The sequence below is a fragment of the Apodemus sylvaticus genome, chromosome 9 (genome assembly GCF_947179515.1).
Source record: "Apodemus sylvaticus chromosome 9, mApoSyl1.1, whole genome shotgun sequence".
Classification (NCBI taxonomy): Eukaryota; Metazoa; Chordata; class Mammalia; order Rodentia; family Muridae; genus Apodemus; species Apodemus sylvaticus.
This window is the reverse complement of record NC_067480.1, coordinates 90,149,294-90,165,901: the sequence shown is the minus strand read 5'-3', so window position 1 is coordinate 90,165,901 and position 16,608 is coordinate 90,149,294. Positions and strand designations below refer to the sequence as shown.

The window sequence follows — 16,608 nt, the reverse complement described above, 5'->3', positions numbered from 1 at the left end:
CCAAGCCGCACACCAAACTCAGCCAAAGACGCTGAGGAAACGCCTGCTTTTACCCAGCGCCCTGCGTGAAGCCCGATCCCCAAGTCTTTATGCTTTCTAGGACTCTTAGTAAGGTGTGCATGGCATTCGGTAGTAGATATAGCTTTAACTTTCCAGCTTGCTTTAGAATTGTTACCAGTCCTGGTGTGTTCCCAATGTCTTAAACTCCTGAAAATGAAGGCGAATTACGACACCCTGGGCGAGGTCTCTTTGTGTTAGATGATGTCCACATTTCTTGTCTGTCAATACAGTCACTTTGATGCAGTATCATTCTTGTAGAGTTCAATGAAATGCTCATAATTCTGATGGAAAGAAAACCAACATAATCAGAATGTATTGAAGGAGGCCTGCGTAGCCAGGGCTGGGTTGGCAAGAAGGAGCAACCATCTGAGATGTGTGTCTTTAGAAAAAAAATTCGGAAAATATAAATGACGTTGGCATAAACTATTACATATTTATATTTGTAGGGGAACTATACGTATATTTATGACCTATCGATTATATAACAATTTAGAAGAAAATTAATATATTCATTAATTATGTAATAAATATTTTTAATTCAAAAATATCTGAAGTTTGTGCTCTCTCGTTTTTGTTCACTTGGTATAAACTTGAGCCTCCTGGCAGGAGGGAAGCACAGGTGGGGAATTGCTCCTATCAGATTGGTCTCTGGGCATGTCTTGGGCGCGTTTTCTTGATTAATGGTTAGCCCATTGTGGGCAGTGCCCATTATGGGGAGGTGGTCCTCAGTTGTTAAAAAAAAAAAAAGGCTGGGCAGGCCCTGGAGAGGAAGCGACTGGACAGCACTCCATCATATCTGCTTTAGGTTCTGCCTTAAATTCCTGCCAAAGCTTCCCTCCATGGTGGAACTCGTAAACCAAGCAATTCCTTCCTCTCTAAGTTGGGTTTTTTCCCGTGACAAATTATTTGGGTCTTCCTTCAGCTCAGCTTGAGCTCCAAGGCTTTATAGCCCTCAACATTTTGAACGTTGGTATGTGTGTCATTTGTTTCCCCAAATCTCCTCCTCAGAGCGCCCGCGTTAGAGTTCTTATCGTTATTAATGGGACTGAGGTCCCGTTACACTTAGACGGAGAGTTGAGGGACACTGTGCACACGGCATCCAAGCGTGGGGCCAGCATGTTACTCCTCCGCCCTTCTGGCCACATGATGTCACAGAGCAAATACTCACCGGCCACTGCGCTAGCTGCTTGGGTACAAAGTGAAGGGAGACGGATGTAGAACCATCTACATTGCTGCTGCATTCCAGGTGTTTAAACGGCTCTACGCTCCAGAGAAGAAGTGGAATGTGAGGTCCTTCTCCTACCTGGGATTTGGTTTGGGGTGGGGCAGGGAGCAGGAACTTGGCTCCTGTTTCTTTTTTCTTTTCTCTTCTTTTCTTCGAGACAGGGTTTCTCTGTATAACCCTGGCTGGCCTCGGAACTCAGAAATCCAACTGCCTCTGCCTTCCAAGTGCTGGGATTAAAGGCGTGTACCATCACTGCCCTGCCTTGGCTCCCATTTCTAACTTGTACATAATCTGCGACGGGCAGGATGGATGCGCAGGCTCCCTTTAGTTATTTACAAATGATTGCAGATAATAGTAGGGTTCATTACATAATGACCCCACCCATAATTAGCTCTGAGTGCAGGACAGCTGGAGTGACAGACACCTGGCAATTTCCTAAGAAAACTCGGGTGATGTCAAACAGACCTGAATTCTGAGGATCAGTTCAAGGTTGGAGAGGAAGAGATTCCTCTTGATGGTGGTCTCATATGACTAAGGTCAAATAGACCACTAAAGCCCCCGATTCACCTCTCCCATTTATGGACGCAGCCTAGAGGAATTGACTGACTTGCTCAAGATCACTCAAGCAGTTACTGGTAGGATTGGTTCCGCGGGATTGGTTCCTCAGGCTCTGAGTTCAAGACCTTTACATTTTGGTTTTCCGGCACTGCCACGGTGTATCTGATAAAAGATGGATGGACTAGTGTTAGCCGTGGGAGAGGCATCTCATGTAGCCTACCTCTCCCTCGTGTAGAAAGAAGCACCTCATCCTACCTCTCCCAATCCATCCGTTGTTCACACAGCCCCCAGAGGCTAAGCAGGCTTGCTGTTCTTCGCTTGTGGGTAAAGCTGGTTGTCATCAGGAAACTGCGCATCCTGTTCGACTCACGAGGTGGCACACCGCACCCACATGTTCTCGGATTCCTTAGCAAAGAGAGAAGAGAAAGACATGACTGCTTGATGGGTGCACCTGTGAGCTCAGGCAAACCTGTGGCGCAGAAGGAGCAGGCTGTGCTCGCCAGCTTTGCTGAGCTGTCTGAGAGGCAGAAGTCCCTCGTTTTGCCTGAAGATACAGACGAAGTTGAATGCTTGAGGTTTCTGAATAGGGAGTTTTCATCATAGTGTGGGGAGAAATTTCCACACAGAAACTAGAAAAAGCATGGCTATTTTCTTTCATTTCCTTTCCTCCACTCCCTCCCTCCCTCCCTCCCTCTCTCTCTTTGCTTGTTTGCTGCCCCCTTTTCCACGTCTCATATACATCAAGCTGTCTTGGCGCTTGAACCTCTAATCCTCCTGCACCTAACCTCCCGAGTGCTGGGATTACAGGTATGGACCACCACAAGCGGGTTGATGGGGCAGCACCCCTAGTCCACATACCATTATTTAATCTTCTTTTCTATTTACTTATTTATGAAGGTCTTGGGGGAGAGGAAAATTAATATCGCTTCTCCTCCACCCCCTTGCCCTGTCCCAGTAACGACAAATGATAAAAGCAAGTGCACCCCTTGCACCCACCATCGAAGCTCATGGTAATCCATTCCACTGGAAAAGAAGCAATACATTTCAGGCGTGATGTGAGAGCCACCGGGTAAGTGTGCACCATGAGTTGTGATACCCTCTTACTTATTAGTGGGTGCCGGCTTTGAGTTTTGTTCAGTCGTGAAGAAGATTACATTTTTATAGGAAGAGAATGGCTGTGATTTGTGAATTAAAGTGGTTTCACAAGGAATACGTTGACTTCTTCCTGTAAGCTGTGCGGTTGTCATAGCAGTTTCAGAGACCACCACACGATGGCTGAACGCAAGGATGCTGGAGTCAGATGCTGGGGTAAAAATGCTTACCGTGTCATGCTGATGACGAGTGGTTTGAGCAAGCTGTTCAGAGCCGGCTCTGCTTGTTCTTAGATGGGCAGGTTGTCAGTGCCAACCTCATAGAGTTTTTTTTTAAAATATTCTATTTTAGTTTTTAAAATTCTGCTTCTGTGTGTGGGTTTGTGTACGTCGGTGTAGTGCCCGTGGAGTCCAGAAGAAGATGTCAAATGCCCCTGAACTTGTTTGTGTGGGTAGCTGTGAGCTGCCCCATGTGGGGGCTGGGAATTGAACTTCATCTTGTGCAAGAGTTTAGCAGCAAGGGTTTAGCTTCTGGGGCTGGAGAGATGGCTCAGTGGTTAAGAGCTCTGACTGTTCTTCCAGAGGTCCTGAGTTCAATTCCCAGCAACCACATGGTGGCTCACAACCATCTGTAATGGGATCTGATGCCTTCTTCTGGTGTGTCTGAAAACAACTACAGTGTACTCACATACATAAAATAAGTAAATAAATCTTGTAAAAAATTCTATGTTCATGTGTTTCCACATCAATAGCTTACCTTGAAAAAAATTACTTCTCTTTGTCAAAATTTTCTGAACTATGAAATGGGGTGAGAATGCTATCACCCTCCAAGGTTTAGAAGATGGATTTAAAAAGTCCTAAAAACATTCGGAGTAGGTTCCAGCTACAGTAAGCTATTACTAGTATTGTAGGTCATATGGACTATGATTCTTGTTTTCAGAGTTAACTGAATCAATGCATTAAACAAAGGAGTGTTTATGCGTTGTTGCAAAAATCCATAGAATTTTGCACACACTAGCTTACTTCTGTGGTTTTGTTCTGTGCTGTTAGCAATCAACATACCGCAGCCCTTTGTATGGCCTGAGGGCAAGGACCGGACTTTGAAGTGGTAACAACAGAAGTCCCATAACCATAGCTTACAACCACATTCTCATAGCTGTGAGGTTGGTGAGTTGGCCCTGAGGATTAAGGCACTGGCTACTTCAGGGCTGTGTGATACATTATCTCCGCTGACAAAATGGCCTACTTCAGGCCAAATTAAAGTCTAAAGGCAGGTTTATTGGGGGCAGCTGTCAGGGGAATCCACTGACCACACAGGAGGGGGTCAGTGAAGTCAGGCATGCAGAGGAAGGCAGAGAGAAAGGGGAAGAAAAAGAGAGAAAGCATGTGTGTAGAGAGAGAAGAGAGATGAAGGGAGAGAGGGAGAGAGAGAGAAGAAAGAACAAAAAAGTCTGGATTATATGGAGAAGAGCCTCTAGGGGAGGATAAGCCCAGGCCCTGGGTTGGAAAATTCAGGGTAGAGGGTGGGGAGCACCAGCCACGCCCTGTAACAGGTAGGGACTGAGGGATGCTGGGAGAATCTGGAGGCCAGGTCCACCTTGGTCTGGTACTTATGCCCCTCAGCTGTTTGCTCTGAAACCCAACACCAGGGAGAGACCAGCCATGAGGGGAAGACCACCCTGGACACATTTGTGTGCTATAAAGTTCATTCTCGGTGTGGCCGTCCCCTAGAAAGGGGTTGTCATGGTCACATAAAAGTGCTTAGTATGAGTGCTTTAAAGACACTCATCCCCTAGGCAAGGGCTCCCCTAGATTCTGGGTCCTGCTGACTTCACATTTCCTGGTTTCTCACCGCCTAGGAAGACAGAAACCTCAGAGGTCATGCAGACCACTTGTCAAATGCCTGATTGCCTTCTGTGGTCACCTAAAACCCCAAGTGTGATCTCCTGAGAAACCAACACTTGCTTCTGTGTCTTACTGGTGGCCTTGTCTGCACACAGAGACTCGTTTTCAGGATTGTTATGTTTGAAAATAAACCCCAAACAAAGAGAATCAACCTTTTCTCTTGGGTCCACATTACTTAGCTTATTAACATCTGTTAAATGGTATTATTCGTATTTGAGGATTTGGCTGAATTACTATTGAACTGTGATTGTTAAAGGAAATGAATTGTCCCGAGCAGAACAATGGTGCAGTCATTTCCACTGTCCCGTAGGATCGCCATTGTTTTTAGTACTAGCGGAATGCTTGGTAATGTAAGCAGACACTTGCTTGGTCATCACAGAAGAGCAATCTTCAAACTCTCTATGTGTAAACTTGTGTAGTCATCACAATGATTTTCTGAAGGAGGAAATATTAAGCAACCTCACGCTACAGATAAAGGAGCTAAGGTTCAGGGCTGGGTTTGTCTAGTCAGTGCATGGGGAAGACCTAAGTACTCCCCCTTGCTCTGTTTGCTTTAGTTGATTTTTTAAAGTTCTTAATTTTAAAGGTTACACAGCTCAGCAGTTATGAGCCCCCGTCTGGCTAGATTGAAGATGCCTCGGGTTGGAGCCAGGGAACACATTAAAGGCTGGCGTCCATTGAATCTTGTCTCCTCCTGTTCTCCAAAGGAAGGTTGTTTTTCCCCTACCCCTTGTTTCTAGGGAGTTGTTTGCTAACTGCACAGTTATCTACCTCTGAAGGAACTAAAAAGACTTAGGTCATAGGTTTTCTACTGAGTAATTGTGCTTTAGAACCTCAAGCACCTGGTGTTACAGAGGCTCACAGCTCATATATCGGAAGAGCATACCACTAGACACCTAACTACCCAAGCCAATCTGATATGCCCCCTCTCAAACGCCTCAGAACTCTTAGAGATATCATCCATCTCTTCCAGTCCACTGGCATTTCCCGATACTTCATGGCTACGTGGGGAGGAGCAGCCCCAGATGCTTGTGTGTGCTGAAGACTAGAACTTTCCCACATTCTCCAATATCTTTTCCTGATCTATCTCTGTCTATTTTTCTATCTATCTATCTATCTATCTATCTATCTATCTATCTATCTATCTATCTATCATCTATCTATCTATCCATCGATCTATGTCCCTAATAACACACACACAGTTGATTTCCATCTCTCATCTTCTCTTATCTTCCTTCCATGACTATTGCCAATCCTTCCAAGGCCCTTTTCTACTTCATGTGGTTTTTTGTTCTGTATCTCACTAAATTTAGCCAGGGCCAAATGTGTGAACATGGGCTCGGAACTGTCCCTTGAAGTATGGTGAGATCATCTGTGGCTATATAATTGAAGACATATCTTCCCTTACTCTAGAACATATCAGTTATCTATGCTTCAGTAGGGAGGGGTAGGGCCACGCATGTTCCTTCCCTATCTATAGTTCATATGTTAAGAGTTGCTGTCCATACAGGTTCATTGTAGGCAGTGGCTGCTGTTACAAAATCATGGTTGCACTGACGGGCCATGCCCAGGAGGCAGAATCCCACAGTTTTTTTCTGCTTGCTTTTCCATAGCATTCCATACTATGGGGTGGTATTGAGAAGTCTGAGCACACGGATGTCACCTATTCTTGGCACCTTGAGCAGCCATTCATCTTTGTTGAATCATTTGTGACGAGAAGAGTCTCTGATTAAGACTGAAAGCAGTATTTGTCCTTGGGTATAAACATTAATATTTAGAAGGCGTTGGTACTATGTCAATTTAGCCACCCCAGGGCTAGAAGCACCCTCAACCATGTTTTATTTTTGTTTGTTTGCTTTTGTTTTAAACAAGTTTACAGTATCAGGCTTGGGTTCTTTTTTGTGGAATGAACCTCAGAACCAGAGAGGGCTTGGTTTCTTTCCTGACAATCACAGTGCTATTGCACTAGTGGGCAATCTTGCCTGGCATGTTGGTATTATAGCTGTAGAGTTCTCACATAGGAAGGCAATTGATGCTTTTTTGTTGCCTGGAAGCCTGCATCACACCTTCCAGCACTATGACAACTGGCTAGTCAGAAGAAAGCTGTCATCTCATTCTAGTACAGTACCTTCAGTAACTGGGTCTCAGCCATGGTAGACAAGAAGAGAAATGGAAACCATTAATCGAGTGTAGAGGCACCGCATGGAAGAAAATCTTTGCCAGCTCTATCTCTGATGGATGCTTACTGTGCAGACTAAAGAAAAAAGTAAACAAAACCAAACAAACCAAAAACAATCAAACATGAAAGAAACAAATAACCCAATTAAAAACAAACAAAACAAGAACAACCACAAAACAACAAACAAAACAAAACAAAAAACAGCCCTGGATCTGAATAGAGACTTCTCAGTGGAAGACATACACATGGCTAATCAACACTTTAAAATGTGTTTAGTACCCTTAGTCATTGGGAGATGGAATTTAAACTACTTTGAGATTCCATTTCATCCCAGTCAGGATGACTACCATATATAAAATATATGAATATATAAATTTTATGAATATAAAATATATCATATATATAAAAAAAATCAAGTGGCAACAAATGGTGGAGAAAATGTGGAGAAAGGGGTCCCCTGTATTCACCATTGGTGAGAATGTAAACTGGTGTAACCACTGCAGAAATCAGGATGGGGTTCCATTTATCATGAAGAACTAGAAATTGAGCTCCTACTAGAGACGAGAAGATCAGGGCACACACCCTATGGACTCTGGATTGTGCTTTCGGTATTTTGCTCAGCAGTGTTCATTGCTGCCTTATCCACAAAGGCCAGGGAATGGACTCAGTCATAGATCTGCCTGTCAGGTGAAGATGGGTAATGAAAAGGTAGCTGACGCACACACAATCAAATTGTACTCAATCTGTCAAGACAAATGAGATTATTATACATTCACAGGTAAATGAATGAACTGAAGGAAAACTCCTACTGAGCAAGGCAACTCAGTCTGAGACAGACAAACACTCTTTTCTCTCGATGGGTCAGTCAATCTTAGCTCCTCATCTTTAGATTGACGTGTTTAACTCGGAATAGCTAGAGAGGACAGGAAGGTGGAACAGAGTGGTTTGGAGCCGGGGGATGATTCAAGGGAGGGGAAACAACACAGCATATGTGATGTAAACACAGAGAGGGAACTAGGAAGCTGGAGGGTTTAAGCAGGGCTAAGCATAGAGAGATGGGGATGGGGCGGGGAGGGAACATGAAACAGCCCCGTGAATGAAACCCTCCAACTACAAAATACAGGAGCTGGAAACGTAAAGGCTTTATGGATGAATTAAAGCTGCCTCTAACAGCCATGAGTTACCAACAAAATCCCAGGGTCGAATATGGGACCTCTCTCTATGGCTTGTTGGTCAAGGAGGCCACAGAGGGTCTCAGCTCCATACCGGATCTTCCCAGTCCTTTTTTTTTTTCATACCAGGTTTTTGTTTTTGTTTTTCTTTTTTGAGTCATTATCTTTTTTGACTGGTTAGCCATGGATGCAGGTTTGTGATTACGGAAGCAACCCGTTCACAGGATCCTAAGAACAGTTGTCCAGATGAACATTTCCTGAGTTTTCAAACTAAAGAGTGAGAGTGATCTTTTTGGTGTCAGGAAATTTCTAGTTGACTCAACATATGATAATATTCATCACATCAATAAAGTAGTTATTTTAGAATATAGGATCATATCCTATTATTAATTTTTTAAAAATGACTTTTTAAAAAATTGTTAATTGGGGCTGGAGAGATGGCTCAGAGGTTAAAAGCACTGTCCAATTTTCCAGAGGTCTTGAGTTCAATTCCCAGCAACCACATGGTTGTTTATAACCATCTATAATGAGATCCGGCATCTATAATGAGATCTGGCATCTATAATGCCCTCTTCTGGCCTGTAGAACAAAGTATGCATGCATAAATAAATAGATAAATAAATAAATAAACAAACAAATGGATAGTGTTAATTATGTGTATGTGTGTTAGTTATGGGTACAGGCACAGGAGTGTGGGTGTCTGTGGATGCCAGGGTCATTGGACCTCCTGGAGCTTGAGTTCCAGTGGCTGTGATTCCCCAAAATGGGTGATCACAGACTCTTGCCCTCTGCAAGAGCAGTATGTGCAGTTAAGCTCGGATCCAAATCTCCAGCCCCTCGCCCCTTCTTACTCTCTATATCCATTCAACCATAAAATTGTGAGTCTAGAGGAATATGATTTCTAACTGATCCATTTGTGTGTGCCTGTGTGCTTGTGCATATGCGTGTGTGTATGCGCACATGCACGTGCCCCTGTGTGTGTGTGTCTGTGTGTCTGTGTGCATATGTATGTCTGGGTTGCCGTACACATTCTGGGCAGGTGCTCTACCACTGAGTTCTGTCCCCAGTGCTCCAGTTATACTGTGTGTTCTATCATCCACCAGGAATTGATCCCAGTGCATTTAACTCTTTGTAGTTTTAGCCACAATTGTAGGCCACAGCTACAATTAGAAGCATGCAAGTACATACTGGTCCTGCAATAAGTAACAGTGTCCACTGGTACAAAAGACTGAAAGGTAAAAATGTATCTTCATGAGAGCAGTTTGCTAGGATGCAGCTCTGCCTACAGGATACATGACCCTTGGAAGCACCTTTGGGAAAGAGAGGTTGAATCCCCAGGGAGTATCTAAAATGCTCTACTTTGCATTTGCATGATTAAAGAACCCAAATGTGTGCATTTCTTAAAAAAAAAAAAAGGTTTCATGAGGCTTTTGGTGCAAGGCAGAAAATGCTTGCCTTTCAAAAACCCTGAAGTGAGGCCCAGCCCAGCCTCAGGCTTTCGGTCCTTACTAACACTCCGTTAGCCAGCACTGCAGGGCCCCTGGAATATGGCTGTAATCTGACCAATGAGTTCAGTTTCTTAGAACACTGCGCTCATGAATTTCTTCTTTGAAAAGCACCTGTGCATGGTTTGTCCACTATGTTATTTTCCTCATATATAGTCCTCAAAGTTTGCTACACCCTCAAATGTGAACCTGATAATATTGCTATGTATGAAAAAAGGACTTGTAGATACGATTTGAGGAAGCGTTTTTATATTGAGAGATTATCCTGAGTTATCTGCATGGGTTCTAAATATGACTCCGAGTGTCCTTGAGATGGGCAGGGTGATTAACAGAGAAGATGGATGTTTGAGGAATGCAACAGAGCTGGCTTTGGAGATGGAGGAGGGTATCCCAAGTCCAGGAACTGGCAGGCTGACACTTTATTTTATTTTTTTACTGTCTTTGCTTGTTTTTCAGTGTTTGAGATTGAACTCAGGGCCTCACAACTCTTAAGCAAACACTCTAGTATGACTCATATACAAATAATGGTTGCTCCTAAAGACCCTGGAGAAAGTAAGGAGATGCTGATAAGGATAGCATGTAGTGAACCATTTGGGTAAAATAATTATGTATGCTGTTTAATCTGTAACAGAGCAGCTCCAGTCTGGTTGGAAGCCAACAAAGTGCTAGGTGACCCAAGTGCCATTGTCACCTCTGTTCCTCCTTCTAATGCAATATAGGCTGGTCTCAAATTTGCCATGTGAAAGGGCTGACCTTGAGTTTCTGTTCTTTTAAACTTTTTTTCTTTTTGTCTTGGCTATCGTAGACCTAGCTCAGTAGCCCACACTGGCCTCAAACTCACAGAGATCTGCCTGCCCCTGCCTCTGGAGTGCTGGGATTAAAGGCATTCGCCACCATTCCAGGCTAACCTCGGGAATGTCTGATCTTCTGTCTTTATCACCTAAATGCAGAGATTACAGCTGTTCCACAGCACGCTGGCTTTCACTCAGCGCTAAATATTGCAACCAGGGTTTTGTGCACAAAGAGATCAAAAGCAAACGGTACAACTGAGCCATAACCAACCCCAGTTATCTTCTTTGGAAAGTTTTCTTCCTAGAATAATTATTTCTCAGGTAGGATTTATGATTAGCGTAAGCATGCAACTTCCAGGCTAGAAGAACGTCCTTCTAGACATAGTAGTCACGTTCCATCTATTAGTAACTTCTGTCCTTGGCCCTTTGATGCAGAATATTAACTTGTGTTCATGCATTCAGGCCAACATTCGACTCTCCTTGTTTTTCACAGCTGACTTTTTTTTATCCAGTGGTCAATACCATCTCTGATGACAGCCAGAAGAAATGGCTGGGAAGAAATATCTCTGACTCACCCGTGTGGTAGGTTCTGAAAGGCGTCAGTAAGGAAGCTGTTTCAGTTTGAGTGCAGCATGCTTTGTGTGGGAGAACGATGAAAAGCATTCTGGGACCCGATGCTGGGTTCTCACCATCTGCCTGAAATAGGCCACTTCTTACAGTAACCTCAGGGGAAGGAAGCGGGTGTTTGTAGAGCTCCCCTTCCACAAATGTAAACCAAAGATGCCTGACCTACATTGTGGGCCTCCAAAATGACCTTCACTGTAGTCGTGGGAGTTCAAGGTTAAGATAAATCATAAACATTGCATGACAGCAATACTTAAGACATGGAGTGCTTGGGATCTGTGGCTTCATTCACCTTTGACCTTTCCCACAAAGGACAGTTAGGCAGTAGGGTTGAGTGGGGAGTTGTGTGGCTATGCGGGTAAGTGTTTCACACCTTTGGGACACACTGCCCCTTTCGCTCTCTGCTTGGGTCTTAATACCAGCAAAATCAACCAGCTACTAAGTGTTGTGATTTGTGGGACTCTAGCAGGAAATGCGGCCAGCCAAGTTTATTTTTGTTCTCTGTTGGAATGTTCTCTTTGTAGCACCACTTTGGACAAGTATTGAAAGAGAGTTTTCTAGGAAGTAACTCCTCAGCCAGGAAAGAGGTTTAATTTTCTAGCTCTTCTTTAGAATCTTTGTTCTTAGGGCTGGAGAGAGAGTTCAATAGTTAAGAACACTTGTTGCTCTTATAGAGGATCTGGTTTCCATTTCTAGAACTCATGTTGGGTGGCTGACCACCTACTATCACTCTGGCTCCAGGGGAACTGAAGGCACCTTCAGACCTTTGTGGGTACCAGTGTATGTGTGCACATACACATAATTTAAAAATTAGATCTTAAAAAAAAACCAACCCTGTAGCTCATGAGATTCAATAGTTGTATTACAGAGATCAATAGAGAAAAGTTCTTAACACTTAAGCTCATGGTCTAAAAAGGTGCCTGGCAGCTGGGGTTACCAGGTTGAAATCAATTCATAACCACTGATAATGAGTTGCTCTCCCCCAACCCTGTGAGGATTGTGGCAGGAATCATATCTGTATTAGAGTCTCTGACTATATAAAGTCATATATTGATTGTGCATGTGTGTCTCTCTCTGCATGTATGCACACATAAATGCATGTTACAGCACTCATGTGGAGGTCACAGGACAAGAGTCAGTTCTCTCCTTCAATAATAGAGGATTTACCTTCAGGGTGTCTGCTTTGTTAGCAAGAACTATATTGGCTGCCTGTCTCCCGGCTTCTTCTTCTTCTTCTTCTTCTTCTTCTTCTTCTTCTTCTTCTTCTTCTTCTTCTTCTTCTTCTTCTTCTTCTTCTTCTTCTTCTTCTTCTTCTTCTTCTTCTTCTTCTTCTTCTTCTTTTCTATATTCTTTGTTTGCATTCCAAATGATTTCCCCTTCCCCGGTTCCCCCTTTCCTATAAGTCCCATAAGCCCTCTTCCCTCTGCCCGTTCCCTGATCACCCCTCCCACTTTTCTGTCCTGGTAATCCCCTACATTGCTGCATCAAACCTTTCCAGGACCAGGGCCCTCTCCTTCCTTCTTCTTGGGAAATGATTTTATATGTAAATTGTGTCTTGGGTATTCAGAGCTTTTGGACTAATATCTACTTATCAGTGACTGCATTCCATGTGTGTTCTTTTGTGAATGGGTTACCTCACTTAGGATGATATTTTCCAGTTCCAATCATTTGTCTAAGAATTTCATTTCGTGAAATGGTCTCCCAGTTTCTTTTTTTTTTATTCGATATAATTTATTTACATTTCAAATGATTTCCCCTTTTCTAGCCCCCCCACTCCCCGAAAGTCCCGCAAACCCCCTTCTCTTCCCCTGTCCTCCCACCCACCCCTTCCCACTTCCCCGTTCTGGTTTTGCTGAATACTGTTTCACTGAGTCTTTCCAGAACCAGGGGCCACTCCTCCTTTCTTCTTGTACCTCATTTGATGTGTGGATTATGTTTTGGGTATTCCAGTTTTGGTCTCCCAGTTTCTTAAGACACCGTGATCCCTGCTAGGAGTGGTGGCACACACCTTTAATCCCAGTACTTGGGAGGCAGAGGCAGGCGGATTTCTGAGTTCGAGGCCAGCCTAGTCTACAGAGTGAGTTCTAGGACAGCCAGGGCTACACAGAGAAATCCTGTCTCAAAAAAACCAAATCCAAAAAACCAACCCCCCCCCCCCCCCAAAAAAAAGACGACACCGTGATCCAACTCTACATTCATGGTCCACTCACCACAGGATATCTCTGCTTTGAGCTGATCTAGGTGCTTTTGCTTATTGAAAACCACACTGGGTAGTTATGCATGTGGTAGGAGTTCTTGAACTTGCAGAATCATGTTGGGAGGAACTGGACAATACTATAGTACAATGATTTCACCATCAATACCAGATACTCTTACTCTTTAAAAATTTTAAAAAGGATTATATTTTTAATTGTGTGTGCACGTGTGTGTGTGTGTGTGTGTGTGTGTTTATGTGAGTGTGCATGCACATGTAAGAGTCCATGATTCGCTGAAGAATGATAACCTGAATTCAAAGAGTATGTAGAAGCAGAGATCGTTTTATTCTGCAGAAGTCCAGCTGGGGTCTCCCATTACCAAGACGGAGATGTCCAAATGGGCCCTCGGGCCAGATTTAAAGCACGTTAGTGTAATTCTGGGGTGGGCTAGGTGATCCCTATCTTAATCGCTGGCTCTTTCTCTAGGGACATTCCAGAACCATTCCTGGGACAGTCTGGAAACTGCTGCTGACCCATTGGCAGGACAGCTACTGAGGCCGGGACTTGCCCAATTCTTAGAAACAGAGATTTAGGCCGAGTCTCCTGAACTACCAATTTGAAGCCTGTCTCACACACACAAATGAGTGTTGTGCCCATGGAGGCCAGAAGATGGTGTTAAATCCCCTCTACTAGAATTTCAGCTAGTGTGAGCCACCCAGTGTAGGCACTGGGAAGCCAGCTTCTGTTCTGTACAAAGGACAGTATGTTTCTTGAGCCGTGTCTCAGGTGCATTTGTTCCTCAATGCATTCTTCAGCCTCTGTTGGTGATTGAAGCGGCTCCTGTCTTCCAGACTGAAGGGACTTTGGCCAGCTCAAGCCTGTTGAGCACCGCTCTGGTGCTCCCCATTCTCTCTGCCCTGCTCAAAAACCATTAGATTATGTTTCTTTTTTTCTCTCCTCTCCTCTCCTCTCCTCTCCTCTTTTCTTTTCTTTTTTTTTTTTGGAAACTAGAACATTTATTTTATGACTGATTGAAATCTTCAAGATGAGCTGGATGCTGTAATGGCTGTTTAGGTGGTGTTCCTTCAAGGAATCCATGTCTGAATCTGCGACAGACAATCCGACCTCATCCGACCAGTCCCCATAGTGTTTCGTCTCTTAGCCTTGGCACTCCAGTTATACTTTCTTTTGCACTTGGCAGGGTAGCCACATTTGCCACAGGTCGACTTTTGAAGGTGGTAGGCCTTGGAGCCACAGCTGAGGCACAATGTGTGTGTCTTATTGGGACACTTTCCAAATTCATCATCTTGTTTCTACTGGCCTAGATTTTGTTTCTAAAGCTACCCAGAAAGGTCTATTCCCTTTTGGCCACTTCCTCCATCTGAGGCTTACTACCAAGGTCCTGCTATCAAAGTATTGAAGTCTAGCAATCAAAAGCCCCCTTTGGCTCACCTAATTAACATGTCCAGTTAAAATTAAACACCTCATCTTAACATGGGGTTTCCCCTTGTACCGTTATAAACTGCTATTACCCTGTGGGCCATATCTGACTCCACTCTATCTAGAGGCAGTCCTTTGTCATTGTCCCCCATCTGGCTCCTGGAAAAATACCCCTGTCCCTTTCCCCTTCTCCCTCATCCTCTATCAAAACCTTTGCCTTTCCCCCCTTGTCCTCTGTCCCTCTAGAACAAATAAATCTCATTTGTGCTGAGAAATTGATTGGTTGTGGGGTTCCTGAGCCAATACTTGTCTTTTCACATACTTTTTGGTAGAGACACAACATATATATCTACCCAACCCAGATGGGAACACATGAAAAATCAAAGTATGATACCACCTAAGTCCAAGTTGGTGAACGATGAGTTTTATTGTGTTTACTTACAGGAATATGGGGGAGGGCTACTTACATGAGCAGAAATCACTCGAAGATAGCATCACTGAAGCCCAACCCAGAATGGTTGACAGCCTTCAAAGCTCAGAACCTGGAGCACACTGCTCAGGCCGCAGTCAGTGTCAACAGGTTTGAGAGTGAGTAGCCTCTTCAGGTACTGTTGGTCTGAAGGTCTCCCAGGCGCCTTGCCTTGTTTCTGCTTCTTCCAGTCAGCTGCTTGGTTCTGGCTTGGGTTGCCTGAGGTTGACTCTCAGCACCTATTTCTTACTCTATCAGGGAGAGGTCTAGTGAATCAGGTCAGTTTCAGGAACTTCCTGAAGCTCTTTCTAGTTGTTTACCTTCTTGCCTAAGAAGCTTTCCTGCAGGATGAAATGTTTCAATTTCTGAGGAAACTGTTACCCAATGAAAAGGGTTGTTAGAGAAACTACTCAAGATACATGATGTTTCTAAATGTCCATTGTGGATTGTTCCTTAAATGCTGCGCCACAAGATTTCAACAGTTTATACCTCATGGCACTGTCCACACATGTGCTTGATATTTAGATTTGATTTAAGAAACAATGAGATTAATTGCCGTGTTTATGTCAGCAGCACACCTTAAAGCCCGATTGCATTCTAGAATGCAATGTCCAATGTGTCCAGGCAAGTCTCTCCTCTCTGTTCAAGTCAGGAGCTATCAACGATAAAGGGAAAACTTCAGAGATGTAGTGTTGCCCCATTTCACAAAGTGGCATTTATGTATTTATGATTGTTGAGATGTCTCTTGCTTCCAGGCCCAGGCTGATCTCACACGCACAGTCCTCCTGCACAACCAAGCTGACGTGACCACTGTGTGCCACCACGCCCAGTTTAGAGGTACTTGTGATGTCTTGTTTTTATAGCATGTAAATTCATCCCAGTGTGACATAGCAAAACAAATGCATGAAGTGCTCATAAGGAAGGTTAAATCCATCCATATCTCGTAGAAGCCATGATGTCTTAGAGCTCTGTACACCTTACGTACTGTAGCAAACAGCTGCAGTAAATGCATCTTCATAAACATATGCAGTCAACATCTGCCACAGCAATATTGACATCCTCTGTGGCAGTGGCTTGTTGTTGTTGCTGTGGTTGATGTTCGTTTTGGTTTTTTTTTTTTTTATCCTCCAAGTCTCTCAAGTTCACCCTTATTCTCAGTCATAAACCCTTCTTTCTGCCTCAGAGCCGCCGTAAGCTGTGACATCTGTGTTAGGAGACACTTCCACACACAGCGTGGAAGCTCCTCTTCTGACTGGATTAGACACAAAGTACACCCAAATGCCTGCTTTCAGAGAGAGAGAGAGATCATCCTTTATTAAGCAGGGACAACAAGGGGAAGGGCTGGACTTCAATACTTTGATAGACGGACCTTAATAGTCAACCTTAGGAGGAGG

At 43.9% G+C, this 16,608-nt stretch overlaps 1 pseudogene; it reads right to left on the bottom strand.

Moving 5' to 3' along the window:
* Positions 1 to 14,345: 14,345 nt before the first annotated feature.
* On the bottom strand, positions 14,346 to 16,226 carry LOC127691965 (60S ribosomal protein L37-like; annotated as a pseudogene).
* Positions 16,227 to 16,608: the final 382 nt, after the last annotated feature.